This window comes from Egretta garzetta, unplaced genomic scaffold (genome assembly GCF_000687185.1).
Source record: "Egretta garzetta isolate BGI_Z169 unplaced genomic scaffold, ASM68718v1 scaffold9, whole genome shotgun sequence".
Classification (NCBI taxonomy): domain Eukaryota; kingdom Metazoa; phylum Chordata; class Aves; order Pelecaniformes; family Ardeidae; genus Egretta; species Egretta garzetta.
In genome coordinates this window covers 3,910,891-3,936,080 of record NW_009260763.1, presented here as the reverse complement: position 1 = coordinate 3,936,080, position 25,190 = coordinate 3,910,891, and positions in this window count along the sequence as shown.

Below are 25,190 nucleotides of genomic sequence, written 5' to 3'. Positions count from 1 at the left end.
TCAATGGGGGTGAACCTACTTGGTTTTGGGTGGAAAGAGAGAGATGCTTATACAGCACATAAGGGAGATACTGAATCTGGTAGCCTGACAGAGGTGAGGCTGCTGCAGCTCCATACCCTGGGTCCAACCAGTAGTGAGGCTGAGCATGTATTCCCCACAGACGCACGTCTACACTTATGGGGTACACGTATTGCACAGATAGATGCAGACAGACGCACTCAGCACTCTCACAAACACAAAAGCATCAATATCACCATCCTGTTCCCTTCTCTGGCTGATCAGGAAGGGTCTGTCAGTGGGAAATATGTATATACATATGTACAGCGTGCGTACCCCCAGCAGCTGGGCTTAGCCACCGGCCTCACTGCTCTCCTGTGACGGGCCTGGGAGGAGCTGGGGCTGGGCGTTATTTGGGTTCCCTTACCTGCCATTGCCCCTCTACACCCCTTTCCATGTCTGTGGAGATGAGCCTACCGTGTAGTATAGAATTAAAAATTATCTGCTCTGAAATACTGGATAGCAATGGAGCACACAGGCATTTGAAGAAGTTGATAGAAATCCAGGGACAACAGCTGCTGGAATGTACTTATAGGCAATCTGCAGCAAATGTTAAATGTTAACAGCTAGCACGCAGGCTACAAGGGTAACGTCTCCCCTGCACAATGAAATAAAAGTGCCCAACAAGCTGTACTTGTTTTTGCCTTTGCAAGCCTTATGTTTGCTTTAGTTTCCAGCAGAGAAATGATGTGAGTTCTGAATGTCCATTTGTCATCTTGCATCACAACACTTCTGTTTAAAAGGAGCTTCGGGATTCAAAATACCAAGCAGAAAATTCTCATAAAATGGAATAAATTCCGAGCTTTTACACAAATACTCTAGAAAAAAAAAATTAAGTTTGGCAAATTACATCTGCAGATTTGACCTCTATGTCTCCCTGTTTCTTATTCTGTATGTTGAAGATATGATTAATAATAATAACAACAACAACAACAACAATAATATTGTGATCTCTGATTAAATGGCCATGCTTACACAGAATGGTGGCTGCCGGAATGCTTTTCCAGCAGGGTGAATCCTTAGATAATGCTTGGCAGCTCTTTTCCACTGCTTCCCCTCATTAAGGCTTTGTGTTTCTTACAGAGGTGAGGGACAGTCGTCCGAAGACATGAAAATAACAGGAATTCCACTAAATTTCACAGAATTTTTCACTCACCTCCAACAGATGGGCGAGACATGAAAGTTTAATGCATGCAGCTGATGTTTGCTAAGCCTGAAAAGATGACTTTCCAGAACCTCTACACTTTTGGGCTCAGGAACATGTTCGTGAGCAGTGGAAGGTCACGGCTGACACCAAGCAGCTGGGCCTGTTTTGAAAGTTCGTGGTCTGGGAGCAGTAAGATAAACAGCAGCTCAGCAGAGTCCTACTAAAAAATAAATAGAGCATGTTATCCTCAACTTTTGAACAATTAGGAAAAAGTACCATCATGTTGAGCATGGACTTTATTAGTTATAGTTTTAAAAAATGTCCAGAAGGTCCTGATTTGTGGGAACTTGGTTTTGATCTGGAGGAGGAGAATAATACTGTTCATAGCAGTTAGGTTATGTATCCCACGATCTTCATGAAAATAGCAGATTGGTTTCGCTTGAATCAGCTTCCTTTATGTACAGCTGATATCCCAATTTCTCTTTATGGAGCTGCCTGGGTATTCCAGCTAATTATGCTTAAAGATTCTTTACGACAAAGTTAAAAGATTTATTCTGCAATTTTTCCCTTTTGTTTACATCTTTGTACAAAAATGGCATCCACAGAATGCTGGTCTCAGAGCTGAATATGAAACTAGTGGTCCTGAACTGCACTCATGTAATTTACCATGTATTTGGACCCTCTTCTCTTTTTTAAAAACAAATGATGATAATATCTATCGGTTTTCATTTTAATGCACTAGAATTAGCTGTAATGTAAGTTTTCCAAAGCACTGCAAGCAGAAGTATATAAAGTTGTGCCAAAAAGGCTATGAATAATAGATCTGAAGAAAATCCTGGAAGTGCACGGGTTCCACTATCAGATTGCATTAGGCAGAACCCATTTGGCAAATTTACTATGTGTTAGGGAGTATTTATTTTTATTTTTCTTTGTTCCATTTTTGCTCTGTGGAACCAGAAATCCACACACTATATATCAGCCATTGGATAGGAAATTTGTAATGTTTTACAGAAGAAAATAGATTAAAAATACCAGATTTTTTTTTTTTATTAAGAACTTGTTCATTGTTTTGTTGAATGTTAAAGAAATACCTGGAGAAAAGTAGAGAGCCTTATTTGTTTCTTCTACACACACACACACACACACTATGAAAGTGTATATCTTCAGACCTTCTCTATAAACGGCTCCAAAGCCTCAAGGGACTTCAGAACTGTGTTATTGCCTTCAGGGGAGCTATTAAAATTGAACTTTTTCTATGTTTTGTACCCTGAGTTGTTGGCAAAATGAGAATTGAAGAGATGAAAAAAAAATGAAATGTTTTCATTGTCCCTTCCCAAGTCAGGTGCCTCCTTGTTTTTTAAATTTAAGGTTTGGTTTGACATTGAAGAGTCACTAATATTTGTCTAAAGAGATAAAATAAAAGAGTACTTGGTAGGCTGGGCTTAAATGAAGTATCTCTTAAAAAAAAGTTCTGGAAAGAGTAAGTGTTTTCAGACATTTTTTCTCTTTTTTCAGCTATAAGTCAACAAGTACATTTTTACTTCTAATGTTATTGGGTGCTCCTGTGTGTTTCCTTCAGTAGGAACATACAAATGGACAGACTGAGTTCTCCGACTCACGATGGCATGGAGGAAACCTGTTTGCAGTCAAGGAAAGTTAAATAAAAAATGCTCCAAGTTCTGACACAGTTTTGGTTCCATTAGTGGTTCATTGCTGTGGCCAGATCTGTAGTTTAAGAAGAGATAACATGCTTTTTTGTGTGAATTTGTAGCATTTAAATAGCTGAAGCACATAGGTAGCTTTAGAGTTTGTCAGCATCTCAAGTAAAACATCACAGAATCCACCACCAACAAAGTGGAAAACCACCACAAATGCTTGTTCCTGCCAATCTGTTTTCCACTGGTTGGCCCTCAGCATGTAACTGGTGCATGGTGTTATTCATAGAATCATAGAATCATAGAATGTTTTGGGTTGGAAGGGACCCCTAGAGGTCATCTTGTCCAACCCCCCTGCAGTTGACTCTCCAGGGGCAGGACTTTCCGTTTTCCTTTGTTGAATGCCATGGGATTCCTGTCCACACATTTCTCCAGCTTGTCCAGGTCTCTCTGAATGGCAGCACACCCATCTGGCCTATCAACCGCTCCTCGCAGTTCTGTATAGTTTGCGGCCTTGCTGAAGGTACACTCTGTCCCATTGCCCAAGTCATTAATGAAGTTGTTAAACAGTATTGGCCCTAGTATTGACCCTGGGATACATCACTTGTGACTGGCCTCCAACTGGACTTTGTGCTGCTGATCACAGCTCTTTGAACCCAGAAATTTAGCCAGTTTTCAGTCCACCTCATTGTGCACTTATCTGGTTTGTATTCCATCAACTTGCCTTTGAGGATTTTATGATTGACAGTGCTGAAAACCTCACTAAAGTCAGGGTAAACGTGTCCAGTCCTCTCCCCTTATCCACTGAACTAGTCATCTCATTGCAGAAGACTATCAAACTAGTCAAGCATGATCTCCCTTCATAAATCCATGCTCACTATTCCCAATCATCTTGTCCATCATGTGTTTGGAAATAGCTTTCCAGAATTAGTTGTTCCACCATCTTCCCAGGGATTGAGGTGAAACTGACTGGCCTGTAGTTCGCTGGATCCCCTTCCTGAAGACAAGAGTGATATTTGTTTTCTTCCTATGCTCAGAGATCTCTCCCAGTCACCATGATCATTACGATGCAGTAATGTAGCCTTGTAATCACACTGGCCAACTCCCTCCACTGCACTTTTGGTTGCATCCCATCAGGCCCCATGGACTAATCTATGTCCAGTTTGTTTAAATGTTCCCTAACCTGATCCTCCTCCACTGAGGATGTCTCCATTTCTCCACACTTTCCTACTGGCTCAGGGACTTGGGATTCCTGCAGTCTAGTCTTATCAGTAAGCACTAAGGCCAAGAAAGCATTGAGTACCCTGAACAGTTTTCCTTAGTTTTCCTGTTACAGCTGATACACTTGAAGAAGCCCTTATTGTCTTTCATGTCCCTCACCAGATTCAACTCTAAATGGGTTTTGGCTTTCCTAACCCCATTCTGACCCACTCAGTGTGTTTATATTCCTCCTGGGTCACCTGTCCCTGCTTCCACCTCCTGTGTGTTTCTTTTTTAGGGGAGATCCTGTTCATTTGTTTGTAAGCATGACATCCAAAAGACCATCTTCTTTTATCAACTCCTTAATCACCTGTGATAGACAGCTGCCATCAATGCACTCCAGAACCCTTTCATTGCTTGTGCTCTGTTGTGTTGCCTGCGCATGTTGATCGTTGACCCAGAGTCATGCAGTCAAGCTTGAACTGCTCCAGGTTACCTTGTCAGCATTGTTGGTGCCTCTGTAGAAGAGCAGCAGGGGATAGCAATCCCAAGGACAGACAAGCCTTAGCAGCCTCTCCACAGGATCCCTGATCCAAGCCTTTGGCAAACAACAAGAACCACTCCCTGGATGATGGGCAGAGTCTCCTACAGTTACCTGCTGGTGTTGCTATGATGCTCAGGCACTGCTGGCTTGGAGGCTCTGTGGATACATGTCCCAAGTGCCTCCTCTACTACCAGGGCACTGATCCCCTTCTGGAACTGAAGATGGGACAAGAGCCATCTTCCTGGTACCAGAAGTCACCAGCTTCCAGCCTTTGCCGTCACAGTAGTCTCCATTTCCCAGTCACACAGGCATGGACTCTGCCTCCCCTTCTGCTGTCATAGCTGGCAGTATATGTATATATACTTTAATATATGTGATTTTAATACTACCCATTTTTTAAATAGAGCTATATTTTACCAGTTACAATAGGTTTGCATATAATTTTAAGCCTAGAATTCTGTCTGTTTTGTGCATTCTGCAGTAAGACCCAGCTCATCTTAATTGATCTGAACCAGGCAAAACCATGTCAAAGAAGCTATCCTCCACCAGCGAATGCAAGTCTTATACTGGTAAGGTGTTTTTTTAATAAGGTTCTTAAACTGTGTAACTTCATGTACTGAAACTGACTGGATCATAGATAAGAATAAACAGGCATATTTGAGAAATTTGTACAACCCACAGGACAAATCACCAACATAACGTTACTTGAAAACATTTTCTTGACTCAGCTACGTTTACTGAACAGCAAAATCAAAATCCAACTGATACTCATAACTGAGAGATAATGGACTTTACATGCTTATGCATTCAAAGCTACCTATCCCTCTCTCTTGACTGGAGTGTTTTATAAATACGTTGTGCTATGTATGCATCACAGAAAAATGTTAGTATCTTTTTATATCACAACAGACATCGAAAAGGTGTCTATAAACACTAAGACACTTTGGATTGTCTGAACTTTAATGACAGAGTAGATGCTTTTCCAGAATTCCTCTTTGCAAGTTGTTTCAGGCAGAAGATTCAGGTTTAAAACATATATATGTTCAGAGTTGTTCAAGTTGGCTCTGCATGATCATGTTAACTTTCAAACTGGGCAACAGTAAGTGCACGGGGAACCCAGATAAACCGTAGGGGATCTCCCATGCCCTTTGCAGTTTCTCTATGCATTTGAGGCTGTGGTTTATCGATCAGCTTGAACAAGCCAAAGCTGGCTAGCATGGCTGCCAAAAAGTGACATTCAGGAAGGTGCTTCTGGGGTGGGTGAAGGAGGAGGGGGCACGGCCCCTTCCAGTGGCAGCATGATTGTAGATGTTCTTAAACCAACTGTGAAACCAACCCTTGGGGGGATTACAGTGTGTAAGAGAGGGTGTGTGTGTGACTTCAAAATGAACAGGGAGTCCAGCCTTTAAAATCCCATCACAGAACCGGTTGCTGGTAATGCAGACACAACGTCATCTTCAGACCAGGAATGTTTTGTGTAAGTATTGTAATTTCCATCTCCCCTCTTGCATTTCAAGACTACCAGAGATTATTAGATGGATTCCAGATGATTAGGAGATAGAACTGATTTATGGCTCTGTTCCACAATATACTGAGTGGAAAAGAGTGATGTCAGTTTCAATCAAAGCTGTAGTCATTTTTTTATTCAACCTTGTAGCTGTCCGCTTGTTTTACTTTCAATATGTTATGCAATATATTTGCTCAATATATTACGAATATGATTGACTAGATATTTCTGATCTGAAATAGCTTCTGGAAAAAAGTACACTGGTTAGTTTCCATGATACATTCTGTATTGCTCTTCTCTTGAAGTAGCTCTCAGAAGGGAAACCATCACTTAAGTCATTTGTCCAATCTGGCTATAAATCAGTGGAGACTACACTGCAGAAAACGTTCCTTCATTGGCAGGCGCTTCGATGGGATGACCTCATCATTTTTTCCATCTCCAGTGTGGAGGTGTCTAAGATTTATTACAATCTTAATATAAATTCAAGACTATGGGTATGGTTTTAAGACTTATTGTCATGACAATGACAAAAAAAGGCCAACATAAGTACAAGATAGCTTTATAGTGTCAGGATATTAAAATATGTGAATCCAAGTTTATGGTGAAATTTAAATAGGAAGCATCTGAAAATGAATATTTTCTCTCTCCATTCTTTTCTAATATTTTAATTAATTCTATTAAAGAGAAACAATATTTCTCCTACTAATGCAATACATGACTTAAAAAGGAAATTGCAATTTCAGGATGATTTTAAAACAGTGTTGTTACTAATCTTTCTGGATCAGATTGCAGATAACCACAGCCCATATTATCACAAAGGGTTAGAGTAGGAGCCAGATCTAAAAAAGGGTAGAAGCCTGAATAACAAGATATAGGTAGACTTCTGTTGCCTTGTTCAAAGATGTAGTCTGACTCCTTCTTACCTAATAGTTCCCTCATTCTGAGGTTTTTAATGTCAGTGAGAACACCCTTTCATCCTGAAAACGCCCAACGTTTAAGCTAATGGCTAGATGCTTACGCTCTACCTAACCATCCCTGGAATCCAGAAGCTCTGAGGTTTTTAATGTCAGTGAGAACACCCTTTTCATCCTGAAAACTCCCAACGTTTAAGCTAATGGCTAGATGCTTACCCTCTACCTAACCATCCCTGGAATCCAGAAGTAAATCAGGGACAAATTTAATATCCTAAATGACTTTTCTAATATTACTGGGCAAAGTAAACCTGAAAAGACTTTCAGAAATGCTGGTGCTAGGGTAGTGGTAGGTATTACTGCAAGGTAACTGAGGTGCTTAGAGAAAAGCTCAGGAACAATAGAGGAACTAAAGATGTGAGGAGAACCCCTCAGATCGGGCAAGGAGGTCAAAAGGACACTCCTTAGGAGTGAGAAGGAAGGCTGGGCAGGACCACCGAGTAAAGGGTTATACCAGGCAACAGAGCAAAAAAATGGAGTGCGGAAGCCATCCGCACAAAATGGGATTTGTAACAACGTCTATATTCTACAGATCCTGCTAAAGATGAGAAGGGGAAACTTAGCACTGGGGGACCACAGTTGCCACGTAAAGCCCAGCTGTAGTTTTTCAGCACTAATCTGTGGGAGAAGACACAAGCTGTGGGCAAACAAGTGTCTGCTGTGTCCTTGGCTCAACTTTGCTCCTACTGTACGTACAAGCCATGCACTGAGTGTGAGTCAGGACTGATATGGCCTTCCTGGAATCCTTTTCAGTGGGTGATAGATCAGACCACTGAAACTATCCAGGCTGCTGTCTACTGGATGTTGGACCAGTTCCTGAGGTCATAACTTCTCCCCCTTCTGACTTAGTCACATTTTCTGTTGATTCTGCCATGCAACAGGGAAATAGGTTTAACTGTCATTTTGCCATACCCTTTCTTAAGGGTGAGATCTCAGGCACATTCTCATTTGCATTCATCAGCAGATGCCACAGCTACACAATTCATGCAATGGCCATGGTGCTTATTTGTGTTTATATTCTGCAGTTGTGGTCTCTAGGAAGAGCTTTCTCGTGCCTGGTCTCTGGATGACAGTTTGGACAGCCCTTCTGAGCCTCCTTTAACCATGACCATCAGATGGCCCTTTCGAGCCTCTTTTAGTGATACCCACTAGACAATCAAGATACAAATACTCTCCAGCTAAGTCACAGAAGCTACCCCAGACTACTGACATCTCTTCAGACTCTAAGTCTCATTGGACTACTTTGTGACTGTCTCTCATTTTTTCCATGCAAATTTGATAATTTGTCTTTGTCTCATGTGGTTTTTCATCTGCAATGGTCCAGTGAATCTTTGCAGTTGAGTGACATTGCAAGCGTAACCACAGAATCAGGGCCACTGTCAAGAGACGCCTGAAGCAGGAGACTTCAAGAATCCCTTCTTCCAAAACACCCTCTGAAGGCAGAGCGTGTGTGGACAGCAACAGCAGGTAGACTCTGAAGTGTATGCAGTGTCATTTTTTCACTTTGTTGGAATGAGAGAATGATACAGAAACAAGAAACAAATTCCCAAGTCAACACTGGACTTCCAAAACTGTGACAAATTGAATCAGGCATCCCCCACACATAAAGTTTTGTAGAATATGTGTTTCTTTGCCTGTGGTTGCTCTGTGAGGGTGCTCTACATGTAAAATATAAGTAGTACATACAGGCAGGAAAGCTGAAAATGAATATGCAATGTGCAGTGTGGCTTGGAGTTGTTCTGTCTAGGGAAACACCAGTGCCTAATGCTTCAACCTTTATTGCCTGGGAGGGAATGGCTGATTGCATCAAGCTGGGTGGCAATTCTCCAAGCACTCTCCACAGGAGGACAGACTGAGAGCTGTGCTTTGGCTAGAGGCCCTTGCCTCTGCTGAGACTCTGAGGTGTTATCTAGTAGATGGCAGACAACTGAGAATAATACCAGGGAGTATCACATCCTTGGGATGAGTTGGCACAGTTGCAATGTCAACATGGTTGGCAAAAGGAATTTGGGGCTGGAAGGAGGCTGTTTGTAGGAATGATCTGGGAAGAAGGGTGGAATTGAACAGATGGAATCATTGTCCCCAAGTAAAGGGGGAAAATGGTGGACTCGGGATGTCTGATGATCCAGATACCTAGAGTGTGTCAGGGAACCTAGGAAATAGGAACATGAAAGGCAAAAAAATTGCCAGGGACAACAGTGTATCTGAAGGAGATGTGTATGAGCAGACATGGAAAGGAAAGGTGAAGGAAGAGGAAGGTAGAAGAGTTGTAGATCATCCGGGACTGCTGTGGAGAAGAAAGTTATACAAGGGGGGGGACGAATATGTGGTGAAGTGTGATCCTTATAAAGGCAATGATGAGAAAAAATAACTTCTCTCCCAAATCATTGTATTTTCAAGTTAAAATATAATTATTTATAATAAACATTATGTATTACAAACTTCCAGATAAATATATTTAATGAAAGGCAAAATACATATGTCAGTGAAGTTAATGAAGAAACTGTAGGTCAAATCAGTCTAAAGATGCTACCAGCACAGTATAAACACTGCTAAAGGAAGAAAGTATCATTTTGTCTTTATATAAGTAGCCCAAAAATAAATAGATTAACTATAGGAAAATAATTTTTCCCACCTTCACCCCTGTACTTTCCACCATGATTCAATTGCCCACATCCCTTGAAGACTTTGGAGCTGTTCATGAATGCCTCATTAGCTATTTGTCATGGTCGTAAGTGTTGGCCAAATGTTTTTCTTGGACTACCAGCATGCAACAGTTTTTTTTATGTAGTTGTTGCTTCCATTATGTTATTTCCTCACTGTTGGCTGCTGTTCTATGACATTTTGCTGGTGATAATTTGTTTCAGGTCACAGCATTCATTGGTTTAGCTTCTCCAGAAGACCAGGTATTAGGAAGGTTGATATAATCACTGGGATGGAAGAGACACTTTCATATTTGCAAGAATGCAGTTGCAGAAGAAGTAGTCCCATAGATTCATAGCACAGGAGCTCAGGAAGGACCAGTATGTCTAGTTTGTTTCACCTGACACAGCCTGTAGATTTTTGGAATGTCTTATAACAAAGCATCAGTGTTATCCGTGAAGATGACGATAGTACTTGACCTTTCAATGTTTATTTTGGTAAGAAGCATCTTGGAAACTTCTGTATAAGGACACACCTATAATATAATGTTTATGGTTCCTCAAGACTAACAACTTTAATTAGTGGACAAATGAAAGAGTGGTTGTTAGACATAAGATCACTCACTTCTTAGGTGAATGCTGACAGATTTTTGTCTTCTTTACAAGAGGAAAGGAATTTCTTGATTTGGTTATTTTCCAAACCCACCTTCTTAGTGTTTCACAGTGAAAGAGGAAGAGTATCAGCTCCACAAACTAAGAGTTCAGTCATAGTTCACAGCCGGTTGGTCCAATGGAAGCAAAATTGGGTTTGCATGTATGTATATGAGTTACAGTTCTGGTAGGATCTCCACTTTTAAGGTAATGGTTGAAACACAAGCCTGTGCTCATACACTGAAGATTGAATCAGTCTTTTGATACCTTGCTGCAGATGACAGGTTTCTTTTTCTTGTGTATAATTTCCTGCTAAGACTGGCAGAAGCTTATATCTCTGTGAAGCTATGGGGAGTGTGGAAGGTGGTGGTCTGACAAGCTGGAGATGCTCAGAGGGATCAGCTTCAGCAGCCCTCTCATATCCTGCCTCTTTCCTATGGGGCTGGGAGGAGACTGGTTTGCTCTGATTGATGTATTTAGCATCTCTTTGTCTGCACTTGCATCACATCATGAGATGGAGAGTCTGTGCAGTCTCTCTTGGGTTTAAAACTTCCATATCTTCCCTTCCCACCCCGGATCTCTAGGCTGAAAGTGACACAGATTATTTCATTAGAGGAAAAGTCTGTGTTTCCTCTATATGCTGCTCTTGGAGTATAGCTGGCAGCAGTGCCAGCTGCAACACCGTAATTAAATCGTTAGTGTTTTCCACTGTACTTATGCCTTGCAGGATAGGTGTGTTTTCTTACAACATGTTCCCAAGCAAAGAATAGTAATGTTATTGCCTATTTAAGGGCTGGGCACTTTTTTATTTTTTTTTTTTTAAATAATGGAATATGCTTTCTTCCTTGCAGGAGTTTCTACTTCAAAACAAGATTTCCTTCTCTGCTCTGATAGGCTCCAAATTTCATCTTTACCATGCCCATTGGTAAGACAGTCTTTTTGGAAAACATTCTTTAAGGACGTTTAGACTTTTGTCATAGGCTTTAATCCAGTCTGCCCTTCTATGAGTGGGATCTTCCATGAGATCTGTCAAGTATACCAAGAAGATGTTTTATGAAGTGATAACTGCAACTTTCAACACTCCCAAATGACTAGTCACATAAAAGCATAGCACTGTACTTTGTAAAAGCCTCTGTTTATAGCGTTTTGAACATGGGTACTAAGCTATGTCATTTAAAGAGTACTCCAGAGTATAACATGATGGAAAAATACTTTTCTGACCTGATAATTTTGCTTGACCTCCTGAGGAAGAGAGACCTACATGAGATAAGTGAAAGGTAATTTGCTAATAACCAGTTAGGTCTTGTGTTCTCTTGTTTTGGACATTCCCCACGCACTCCAACAATTTTTAACTGAGATTAGATGATATCTGTGAACCCAGGAGATGGCACAGACTAACCTGAAGCAAACATGTTAAAGAAGAGGCCAAGTGCAGTATGTGAATTAGATTTATATCTGATACCACAGACTGGTTAAATGATAAAAGGCCTTAAGGATTGGGTTCATATATGAAATGGCTTATATATTAATGTAATATATGCATAGCAAAGAATTACTGGAAGAATCCTGTAATCCTGGAGTTCCAAGTACGGCCTGTTTTTTTCACACCTTGTGGGCCCACCAGTTTCCACACTTTCCATGTAGAACACATGGAGCGCCTGTGACATCTAATGAATCTGAAGCCCTACCATGGATGTGCAGCTATCCATGTTGATGGTGTATTCTGTGCAACCTATGGTCAGAGAACTGATGTAAAGCAGAGGAAGACCTGGAGTTCCTTAGGATGGCCAACCTGGATAAATGTTATAATGAATGCATTGAAATAAAACACTTGGACAGTACCTTGGGGAATGGGAATTTTAATTCTGGTAGATAAATTAAAACATTTTAGGGTTCTACTGAGGTTTTATAAGTGGATTATCAACAATTGTAGCCTTAACAGGCTCGTTAATGCAATTAACAATGCAACTATATACATCTGCTTCTGAGGGAATGAAAGGACAAATGCAGGTGATGAGAATCAGTCTAGGGGATTGCTTCCTAACTTGCAAATATAAAATCTTCTAGGTCAAAAAGAGGAGGCATGGAGGAAAGGCTAAGCTGTTATCCAGAGAGGACAGGCAAGTAGGTTGTTTGGGTTGTGGGGGTTTGTTTGTTTGTTTTTTGCTTTGGTTTTGGTTTTTTTTTTTTAATGGAAAATAAAACTGATTCTGAGCTGTTACACCTAAGTAGTTGAGGCAGCCATTGACCTGGCTTGCAGCAGAGTACGAACAGTCCATATGGAAATTATACTTTCAACTAAGCCATTCATTCAGATCAGCGGATAAAGGTTATGCTGGAATTTTATAATTTATGATACAGCAAACTGATAAGCTGAATGTATGTACCCTGAGCTTTGGTTGGTTATTATACAAATGTTGTTGCTGTTAGACAAATGGACAAATTTATTTGGACAGTTTAAAACTTCTTCAGAGTCAACTGAGGGCTAGCCAACTAAAGTGGAGATGCCTCCAGATAGGCAAAGGTCTTGACAAGAAATATATATGCTGTGGTTTCTGGTGAGGTTTTCTGGAGGAGGCTGATGAAATTTACCTGAGCTTTTTTGAGGAAGGATCCCTATGAGGAGGAGAACTTTGTCCTAGCACAGAGGTTGCTTTCAGATATGCATCTTTGTGAGATCTCAGCTAGGATATTAATGAAGCTGGACTCACATATTGATTTCATGTATAAGGTATCAGGACTTTGAAATCTGCTTCCAGCAGTAAGTGATGTGCATTGAACAAAATGCCAAAGCCAAGAGCTCATCCATTTTGTTTTATGTATTCCACTGTGCCTTTATATGTCATAAATACCACCACTTGAAGTAAAGGAGTAATCACATCGATTACCACTGAGGAAGCAAAGCGCATTAGATTAATTTTGGTCTGTGGGACCTGAAGGTATCCTTGATTTTCTTAATGTAATTTAAGTATGGGAAAGTTAGGATCCTTATTTAAATTAGACTTCCTTTATTGCCAACAGACAGAGAGACAGACAGCTCTTAGATGGTGATTCATCCAATTGTAATATCCTAAGATACCTGTTTCTTTGCAACATTATTTTACAGATTACAAGCCTGTTAGGAAGTTTTCCTTCAATCTTCTTTTCTTTAAGACAAATAACTCCATTCTCTCTCAAGCTTTCCTCATACCGTATATTTTCTTAAGTCTGTCCAATTGGTCAATGGTCAGAGAAAAAAATGAGCACAATAATTCAGTTGAGGACCATATCAGTTCTGAGCAGAACAGAAGGTTTACTTCATGTGTTACCATTGACTCCTGCTCAAGTATCCTATAATATTGTTTGCCCTTTTTGCAGCAGGGTGACAACATTAAGTCATGTTCAGATCATGCCTGTTTAGGCTAATCTTAAGCTAATTGTCCCCCACCCAGTTGCTCATTGCTACAAAAATGCTGAAACTTGCACTTGTTTTTATTAAAATGCATCTTACTTTTTTTGGACCACTTATCCAATATGTCAAGAGAATTTTAAATTCTCATCCTGTCATTCATGCTCTCTTAGCTGTTGATGTGCTTATTTACACTTTCTCCCATTGTTAAGATGAAGATACTGACCAGGGCTGGAAACATAACATGATCCCACTGAATATGTGCTTCCATTTTATACTGAATGGTTTAAATCCTCTGTGTGAATGCTGTTTTCTAATAAGCTTTGTACTACCCTATAATGGTTTCATCTAGGCCACATTCCCCTATTTCATTTCCAAGACTATTCCCCTGTTTCACTTCAGGAAGGCAATGCCAAAATTCCTACTAAAGCGAAGATATACGTTACGTATGCATCTTCCTATCCCCAGCACCACTTAGATAAATGTTTTAGTTTGATCTGAAACACAGAAAAGCTGTGTTATTCATACAAATAATGTATAAAGATAATCTGCTAAAATGACAGCGAATAATGCTACTTAAAGTGATCTCTGCATGACCTATATTTTAATCATGTTAACATAGTGGTCTTCATCAGTTTATACTTAAATATAGCTGTGAATTTTGTCTCTGGGGAGCATTTTCCTGTGACTACTATTTTTGGCTATGCATTTTCATGAGTTCTTTTTGCTTTTACTCCCTTTATAGAGAAGGTGGTTACCTCATGCTCACTCCTCTGTTTCCTTTTTTTGTGACACTCCCAAATCCAGCTGACTTAGGGAGCCATTTAGAAAATTAACCTCTCTCTTTTCCTCCTGTCAAAAGAAATAGGGAGCCATTTAGAAAATTAACCTCTCTCTTTCTTTTCCTCCTGTCAAAAGAACAATGGAAATGACTAAAAAATTAGACCACCGGGTTAGTGCCTGCGAGCCCTTACTTTTAAAGGACTTTAAATCAGTGAAAGGCAAAGATGTATTGTACTTGGCACATGCAGAGACAATGGAAAAACATGTCCTTAAGAGTAGGCTTCCTGTACTTCAGTACAATCTTCCTTTCCATTGAGTCAAGGGGCAAAACAGTGACAATTTAGGAAAATACAGGAATAAATGCTTCACAATGATGGTTGCCAAAATATCCCTGCAAATAAACCAGAGTTGATGCAAATGAATGTGAAGAGTTGAATGTTGATGTTCACACTGTATTTCACATTCATGATTTATACAGAATTTGTTGCCAAAGCTTGGTTGCTACACAATCTTTTTTTTTGTTTGCAAAGTGTTTTGAGATATCTTTTATGAACATTTCTGAAGAAAATTAAGCTGCCCTGAAGTGAAATGGAATTACGTATTTATTTTGAGCTTTAAAAACAGATAACAATCAAATGAACCCTGATAATAAACCAGAGAGCACTCTGAAAACAATTCTTGTAACTTCTGCAATATCTGATTAAATCACTGTGGATGTTTGTGGTAAGTCTTCTAGAAGCAGTACAGAATACTCCTCCATATATGGAAAATGCAATCTTGGCCAATTTTAACATGCAAAGTTTTTCTTGTTTCTTTACCAAGAATATTGTAGTAGTATGGCAAGTGGTGGCTGTGTTCTGGTCCTGTAGAAAACGTGGTTTTCCCTTAGTCCTGGAGGACAGTGAAGGCATGTTGTTGCAGTAAGAGGAATGGGTAGATATTTGTAAGTCTGCTGTGAGACATTAAATGTGTTCTGATTTATTATAGTTACATTAGGGTTTCTGAAATTCCATCTACAAGAAAGAGTATCTTAAACTTCATCCCTCCAATATTAATTTTTCATAGTTTATGTATGCGCATTTTTACCAATATGTAAGGATAAATATTAGAGAAATGTATATGCAAAATAATATGCCTGATGTGAGACAAAGAAAGAAACATTTTATTTGACTGTATCTTAAAGTAAGGTTGGTTGCCCTCATTTTCAAACCAAAGTCCTTTCCTCTGTGCTAATTTGTCTGTCTAAATTCCTTCTTCATCACATCATATATGGACACTTCTTGGTTAGGAAAGTCGCCTGCAAAGTCTGATGTAGACTACTTATAATTTCTTTGTTTCCTGACAAAAAGCCAGCTCTTCGAGTAAAGTGATCTTGCTATATGAGTTAACTATTTGTGACATTCAAGAAGTATTGGCTAAATTTATACTACTAGGCTAACACTCACCACGGCCACTCCGCTGCCACAGGGCTATTTGGCACAGTCTGGTCATCTCCCTTCATCTATCTTACCCTGCAAGACAGGTGGCTGCACCCAGGTGTTTGCTGAGAATGAGCCCTGGCCCAAGCCAGCTCCCCGGCTGTGCCCAGTTCTTATCTGGGAGAGCTGCTGTCTGTCTGGCCAAAACCATGCTGGGTACCTTGTAGAAGATTGAGTTCTTGTGTCTGGACACAGACAACATTCCCTGGCACTGCTTGTTTTATTGTATAAATGTAGCCATGATGTCTGACTTGAGCACACTGGTAAATAGAGCCATTAGGACAGTAGAAGTTATGCTTCCTAAACTAGATTTAAAAAAAAAAAATAAATATTTAGATCAATGTGATTTATAAACATATAAAAACTCTGATACAGGTTATTTATTTACAGAGGGAACAGGTATAATTTTTTATAGCTGCTGTCTATATGCAACTATAGCAATGCAAGATATGCGGTTGGTATATGCAGGATGCAAAATATTGACATACAAAATGAATTGTGACACCATGCTGCCTGTCCACACGTGCACCCTTCCCCGTCCCCTGATGCAGCTGATGGCTGCAGTCAGGGAGGAGACACAGGGGTGAGTTGGCTGGCATAGCTGTACTTCATGTTTTTACCTTATCTTCTTTATCTTCACTGCCCATGGCTCAGGACCCCTTGTCAATCCCTCTGGGGTTAAAATCTTTCCAAAGGTTTCTACCTCCCATCAAAACCACGTACTCCATCTAAATATTGTTCCACTTAGGTCAAACGGCAGGACATGTATAAGCCTTTACACTTAAGGTGAGGAATGCCATTATGATGACTTAAGAAATCCTATTGAACAAATACATATAATAAATCTGGAAAAAGAAAATTCTGAACACTTCCATTTTCAGAAGGAATGGCAATGCCAATTTTATCTAAAGTTCCTGTTGCATTTAAAATTTTTTTTTTTTATTGAGATTAAGAAAAGAGGAAAAATGAACAAACCTCAGCTGGAATTTAAAAAACCCCAAAAGTTTGCAAAGTTAATACAGAATATGCATAAAAAGAAAACATCATAACCCCCAAATGGTATATGGAATTGTATTTTGAAATGACCATCGGTTAGTGTTTTATTTTAAATTGGCTCAAATACAGCCAAGAGCCAGGAAAATATAGCATGTGGTTATAAAATATTTATTGACATTCGTAAGCTCATTAATAAGTTAAGTAGTGCAATACATTACATGTGAAAAATGAAATCTTGTTTCTGAATTCCTAGATCACGTAAAGTTCAAACTTATTTAGGTTACTCAAAACAATAATAAAATACATTAAATTTCCTATGTAATGGAATTTGGTCTACTGCACATCCTTTAATTCATTAACACAGGGTACCATGCTATTTTCAGCTTTTCAAGATTTTACCTTTACTGTCACCAAACAGTAATTGTTACAGAGAAATCCAAAGTTTTAAAGAATATAACATTATTCCAGTTCCTGAAGGATTCTTAATTTCATCATCTGCAAATGAAAAATTGCTCATAGATTTCATATATCCTTTACAAATAAGTTTTTTTAATATATAAATATTTTTCCATTTCTATAGAATGAATGAGTGCAACAAACTGCAGACAAAGGTAAATGGATCATGTTTTTGAATTCAGAAATATTTTAGCCCTGCTTGTGCTGAATGAAGTTGGGATGTATTGAGAAAAATAGCTTTTATAGGTAATTACTGTCTATCCTTTTATATGATACCTGTTTCAGTACCAGAGTTGGTAATCTTTCACAAATAAAACTAATATTCAGCTGACTTTCATAACCTTGCCTAGACATTGACAGTCATCGTTGGAAAGTTTGAGGATGACAGAAGTAGTTCAGGGAATATCAGAAGATGGTTTAGTCCAGAGTTCTGCACCGAGGAATTCTGAACAGATGTAAAGCAAACCTGCTAAAAATCTCCACAGATTTTTCTAAAGCAGTCTCACAGCCTATTTGAACTTTTTTTACCAACCTGCTGGCTGGAGTTTTTGCTTCATGTTCAACACCAGATCTTCCTCTTTGGAAATTATATCAATTTATTCTGCATAGCTGTTTAGTCTGAATGAGAACAGCTGATTTGCCATGAAAAACAGCTGGTTACAATCCTATAGCCTTTTTTTATGCACTGGAAAAAAGTTATCCTGTTTTCTTTCTGTCTTTTTAGAGTAATCAAAGCTAATTTCTTCATCAATCATGTCTCTTAAGTCTCTCAGTGTTCTTGCTGCTCTCATCTGGATTCTCCCAAATTGTCCACCTTTTTCTTGAAGCATTGTCCCTGGACTGGACCCAGCAGAAGCTTTCCTTCTGCCTCTACACTCAAAGTTTCACCTGCAGTGCCCTGTATTGGATGCTTTGTTAATAGAATCTAGGAATTACTTTATTTTCTTCCTTTATTAAAAAAAAAAAATAGAAGAAACATCATTTTACTGCTGCTTTGTATTTCCTTTTTGAGCCACTAAGGCCTCTGGATCTTGCTCTACCAGTCTCTATCACTTTTTCCTTTTCAGAAAATTTTTCATTCCCACTTTTATTGTATCAGTCTTTACAGGTCGTTTCTCCATTTCAGCATTATTTTCAGTTATAACGTGCTTGGAAATCTTCCCAGTCTTGTCATCCACACATAGTATCAATACAATTTCTACTCCAAATCCAGGTTACTAATTAAAATACTGACTGGATTGGGTGCAAACAAGTCTTTGACAAGCCTTAAAGAAAATATTCTTCTATTTGTTGACTATTTTGATATACATTTTCCATCATTTTATACCCATTTCTAGGTTATTCTAACTAGATCATATTTCCTTAGCGGTGTTATAAGATAATCATGTAGGACAGTGTCAGAGGTCTTATGAATGTTGATATCTACTACCTTCCCCTATTCACTTAGCCACCTACCCTGTCAAAGACAGAGATTACACAAATTTAGCAAGACATCTTATGGAGCAACTGATTTTAACTATTTGTTATTTTTGAGGGATTTACAAATTGTTTGCTGTTTTTAGAATTCTGGATTCTTTCTGAAGTTTGGCTGTAGTTCCTCTGGCTATTTCTTTTTGCTTTTCAAAAAAAGTTGTATACTTTAATGTCCTCTTCCAGTTCTCAGGCACCTTCACTGTCCTTAGTGAACTTACAGCATGACAAAAACGTTGATGGCAATACAGGGCAAACTGAAAAAAGAGAATACTAAGAAGAAATTAGCTTTGTGAATCTGTACCATAATCCTGACTGATACTCCCTGTTGACTAGAATAGGAGAAGTTCTGAAAAGGCATACAAGAAATCTAAAGTAAGTTGTATATGCTCTTGAGACTTAGTCTATGCTGTTTGACTTTGGCTGAGAATCTGGCCCTGAGCCACTGTACAGCTTTAGAGTTGTATTGTAAACCTATTTTAGACCCCTAGGAAATATATAACATTTTAGAAGTGTATTATCCACTTCAAAGCATACTACTGTCCTTGAGCCGGCAGTTTGGTGTCACTTATGTGAAGATTTTTAACCTTACAACATCAGTGAAGATGTGAGAATTATGTTCCCACTTTCCTATTATGTACTTTAGAAGTTACCATCTGGCAGAGCGAGAAGCTGCAGTTAAGGACAAGTCCTTTACCAGACATGATGAGGGGAGGGAGTGAGAAAAGTGGCTTGAAGTTAGTGTTCTGCTTCCAGAGCTGAAAGCCAAACCTCCTCCTGGCATGTCTTCGAACAGCCTGGGGGATGCACTAAATAATTCTGGCTTTATGCCTGCTAATGACTCATGTAAGTGTTCTTATCGCAAAGGGACCTCAGCAGAAGCCAAGGATCAGACCTTATTTGTGTATCTATGTGAGTGATAGCAGAAGGGAACGAAGCAATTCTTCATCTTCTTTTTCTATAGGTAAATGCTCATCTTGTTATTTAATGAAATGTCTTGCATGGGAAGTAACTAGGCATCAGCTATTCATTCTTAAAATATCCTTGGAGTTGTAAACAACTTACATATGCAAGTCTTCTGCAAATAAATCTGTAAGAGTTGAGCAGAGCATGTCATTTTTTGGAAAGAATGTGGACTTTATAAATGGGAACTATTAAACTTCAAACCATAAACCCTTAAAACTCCTTCAGTTTAGAAAGTGTTGGATTTTTACCATCCCTAAGGAATGGGAGTTGAAAAAAACATGCAACTCTGCACTCCATGTGTAATTCTTGCTGTCATCACAGTGCGTATGAAAGACCCGGTACATCATTTGGAGCTGAGGAAAATTAGCGGTATGTACAGCACAGTTTAGTCTGTTCTCATAACTTCCATGCAAAAGCAAGGTAGGATGGTGTTTCCTAAAACATAGTTTCCAAAACTGGAAGCTAAGTGAAAGGTAATATCAGTAGTGTATAATGAACAAAATCTTGTTTGATATATGCCCATTAGCTAATGCAGAGGTTTTTTTATACAGCTCGAGTGCGGTGGCTTTTTGTGATGCTATTACTCATGTGGAGCTCAAAATTAGAATCCAACTGTTCATTTCTAGATTATTTTTTTCTTTTTAAAGAGATTACTATTCTAAGCTGTAAGATAAATAGGGGTTTTTTGAAAGACAGGCCCCTTATTTACTTTAATATTTATTTTTCAGCTTGGTTTAATCAGGATGAGCTTCTTATCACAATGAAGATTTTAGTGTCTGAGAGAAAAATTTTCTTTACTCATTTTTTTTGAAGGAAGAGGGAATTCTGAGAGTGAATATAAGTTAATATTTCTTAATTTTAGTGGCAAATGAAAATTGAATGGCTGCTTGCTGTATATATTCTTTTCCAATCACATTTTTATACTAATTTTTTTTCCCCACTCAGAGTCTTTCAGAAGTGATGATATATACCTGGAGTTTAGTTATATTTTTTGAAGATGAACATCAATTTCTATGTTATATAAAATATCGACTAATTTTTAGTTGCTAACTAAAGCAAAACATTTCTTTTTATTGCTGTCCAGCAACCACCTCTGACTGGGATAAGCGGCATGACTCTAAGGCAAGCCTTAAGCCTACTTTTTCCAGGACCTTGAAGGAAGGTGTTGTGAGACAGAATTAATACAAGTCTCAAGCTATAAGAACAGCAAAGCTGTCTCATCCTTCAAGTGTGAAAGTTGCACGAGAGGAGGAGGACATCATGGAAGCCAAAGATATGGGGAGTGAAAGTCATTCCAGTCCTTGACATGCCTCTCTGAACCTCTGGGAAGCTAATGAAGGTGAATTTGGGTGTGAGCAGACCATTATGTCCCGGCTCCAGGTTATAGGTCTGCCTCTATAGTCTGCTAGTGTGGGTTTTCAGACTTCTTTTTTTTTTAAATCTTCAGGTGTTTTGCTTTTTCTTTTCCTGCTTGACTTTTAATTTGTCCCTAAAAAAGCAGCATATGCAAGCCTTCTCATTTTTTTTCGCATGTGCAAGTAAAAGCATAGCTGTGAGTGTACACCAGATTATATCCACAGAGACATGCCCTTGGGTTTGCACAATCCTGTATATTTTGCCATTAATAGTGTACAATTTCTTCTTAATCCTTAAAAGACCTAGAGAGCAGAAAATAGCAAAAGGTAATTTTCAATAAATAGAGAACTGTAAAGTCTCCACTTATGAAACAATTTGATCAATAATGCTATGTGTTCTCTAGAGGTAAAAGATGACCACAATGCAGTGTCACATAAATGAAATGCCAAGAAGAAAATTTTAAACTTGAACCTAAGGTAATTTCCTTTAGGTTTTTAGCATTTCACGGCTGCAAATGACATCTAAAAAAGAATAAAATCTTCCTTTGCTGTCAATTTGCAGAACTTCCTAAAAACTTCTTCAGACACCATGAATTATTTGAATCAATAGCTTAAACTTCTGTTCTACTTTGAACCTAATGTTCTTCATATTGTGATCTAGTTTTAGTCAGATGTCTTACTAAGTTCTCAGTTTAATTTTCTGTTACCAATAATAGGTTATAAAAAGTGTGTAATCAGAATGAGAGAAGGAGTTGGCAAAGCAAGGTTTGGGAAGGTAAAAGAAGGAAAACTCACCTTCATGAAAGAAATTAATATTTTTGTTTGTAAAGGGGATTTATCAAGAGATAATGTAAAAGTTGAAAACTGAGATGTGTGACAATTAAAAAAGCTTGCAATCCTTGTATGTGCTTTACCTTACAAAGTGTAACATCAAAGGGATTGTCTTTCTAATTCCTCCACCAGTAAAGGCCTCATTATCACTCACAGACATTTCAAAATGTGGGTGAAGTGGGCAAAGTCAGGTCCCATTCTGAATGAGCATCGAGATTCATGGGTTGTGATTCAATCACCAATTTATATAGGAGGTTTAAGATTTCATTTTACCTTAAAACTTTCAGTTTCTTTCAAAGCTGGACTCAAAAGAATCTTGAAAAACTTAAGAGAAAAGGTATACATCCCCAAGAAATTAAATAAAATATTCAGACAAGCCTTTGTTCAGGTGAAAGCTCCTACCACTGTGGTACAATAGTCCAAACAAAATGATTAAATACTGCACAATGATACAATGCTTATAAGACGTACAAAATCCTTGCAAGCAGCAGGACAGTTGTTTAAAGCTCCTATTCGAGGCACCTTGTGTTTGAGCAACTGGAAAAGACTCTTAAGGGACCAAACCAAAAAGATTCAGTGAGGCAATAGAAGAGTCTTTGTCCAAATGAAAGAAATACAAGAGAAAAAAAATCAAGATCTAGTAAAGTAAATTGCTGTTGCATAAAAGCAAAGTATAAGATCTCAGTATATTTTTAAATATATTGGATGCAGGAAGCCTGGCAGAGGTCTGAGGTATAAAACAGATGTCAAGGTCCTCCATGGCGGAAAAGTTGAACAAATTCTTTGTGTTGGTAATAACAACAGAGCATCTAAGGAAGGGAGTCTTCCACCCCGAACTCTTTAAAAACTTGAGAATTAGGTTGAACTCAAGTGTCAATGGAAGCATTTTTGAAAAATTGGTAAGAATTAATGAAAATAGTATTCAGTATGGTATGATAACCAAGTATGTAGTTAAAATGGCATAAAACCTAGACTACTTCTAAACTATCTGACATTGTGGGGGATGCTGCTAGATGAAGGCTTACTTCATACTGGCTTTGCTTCTCACACTCTCCCTCAGGATGTGCTGCTAACCTCTGTCAGATATGGGATACTGGGACAGATGAAACTGTAGTCTTAACTGATAATGGTTGTGACATTCTCCTGTATTTGCCTTGGAAAACACAGAATTATTACACCTACTTTCTTATTTAACTTTTTTCATGTTATTCATACTACTTTGTTGTTAGAATGACAAAGCCAAAAAACTTCACCTATCTGTGCTGAAGTACATCTCACAAGGCAGTAAACTTGTCAGTTGTTGCAACAGCCCTTGTGGTGGTAGGTACAGTATTTTATCTGTAACTAGAAAGAAAAATAAAGAGAAAGAAACAAAGGGAAAGGAAACGAAAGCTCACAGTGTAAGTAAGACTTATGTAGTGGTGTATAGTTATTTGGAAGCTAGCTTTGTGAGTTTTCTAACTGTGCAGAGACCAAGGACAGAACTTTTATGATACTAATTAATAAAAAGAGTATTTAGAACTTCTGTAATATCTGTAATAATCCTAACTTTATTGTTCATTATATGAAATCCAGAGTTTCTGTGTTATAAAAAGAGAGAAAAAGCTTTGATTCATAAATCAAGAGGAAATAAGTGTGTTGAAGGTAGAAGAAATTAATTGTATGCTTTAAATGTTAATTTACTAAATGTTTCAAGTTGTTTTTTTCATAGTTTGGTGGTAGCTCAGCATTTATTAAAATGTATATATACCCTGAAACTCTTGTTTCTGGTAGGCTGAAATTCTTTATATGAGAAAGAACTGTCCTTGTCACATGATGAACCCTTTTCCTGTCTCTGCTTTGCTGCCTGTATTGTGGTGAATGGTTAAGATTGCTGTCTGACCATAGCAAACTGTGATTAATAATAACCTTTTGCTACCAAAGACAGCCCCCCACACACTTAAGAGCAACAATATACAAGCTGGGAAGTGCTCTGGATGAGTAATGCATATTTGATGGCTCTTGTGTTCCTCACAACTCTGAAAACATTTTAGTTGAATGCTAGCAAATGATACCTCATTGTATGAAGCGAGCCCATGGGATTAAATGAAAACTTTTGGGGAAAGGAAGCAACCCAGCCGTTGCCAGTAATTGTTGGATACCACATAAAAAGTGATAATAGTAACTTGAAAGCTGAATAAAGTAAATTTCTGATATTCCTTGAAAAATCTGTCTGAACCTTGCTTCAAAAACATTGAAGCATTATAGTCATCTCAGTTTTTCTGCAGTGCACAGATGCACACTGACTGCCACAATGTAGGAGGTAATATCTGGAATTGCCTGTTAAATGACACAGTGACCATTAATGTATGAAACCACAGATGCAGGGGATCTGTGCTCAGTAAAAATCCTTTTTTTTGGTAAGAGTTAGTAAGAGGCAAGAGCTCTAAAGGATGGCATTCTCACTGCCTGCTGCAGAGTAACTCCAGTCTTACGAGGAACGGCTGAGGGAACTGGGGTTGTTTAGCCTGGAGAAAAGGAGGCTGAGGGGAGACCTTATCGCCCTCTACAGCTGCCTGAAAGGAGGCTGTAGCCAGGCGGGGGACGGCCTCCTCTCCCAAGAGGCAATAGGATGAGAGGAAATGGCCTCAAGTTGTGCCCGGGGAGGTTTAGATTGGACATTAGGAAAAACTTTTTCATCAAAAGGGTTGTCAAGCACTGGACCAGGCTGCCCAGGGAAGTGGTCGAGTCCCTATCCCTGGAGGTATTTAAAAGACGGGTAGATGAGGTGCTTAGGGACATGGTTTGGTGATGGGATGACGGGGTTAGGTTAATGGTTGGACTTGATGATCTTAAGGGTCTTTTCCAACCTAAATGATTCCATGATTCTATGATTCCAGTTGGCAGCAGGAAAATAAAACCTTTGCTGCCATGCCTCCCATCAGCCTGCTGGTGAGATGTCCTTAGCATGAATTCTCTCAACATTTTGTATGTCTGCGTTAAAGAGCAAGTTTGCATCTTGATAAGTGTAAAAAAAGGACCCATTAGGATAAGATTACTGTGCTTTATACCAAGCCCACTGAACTTCTACTGGGGGGAAGAAGGGAAAGTGTC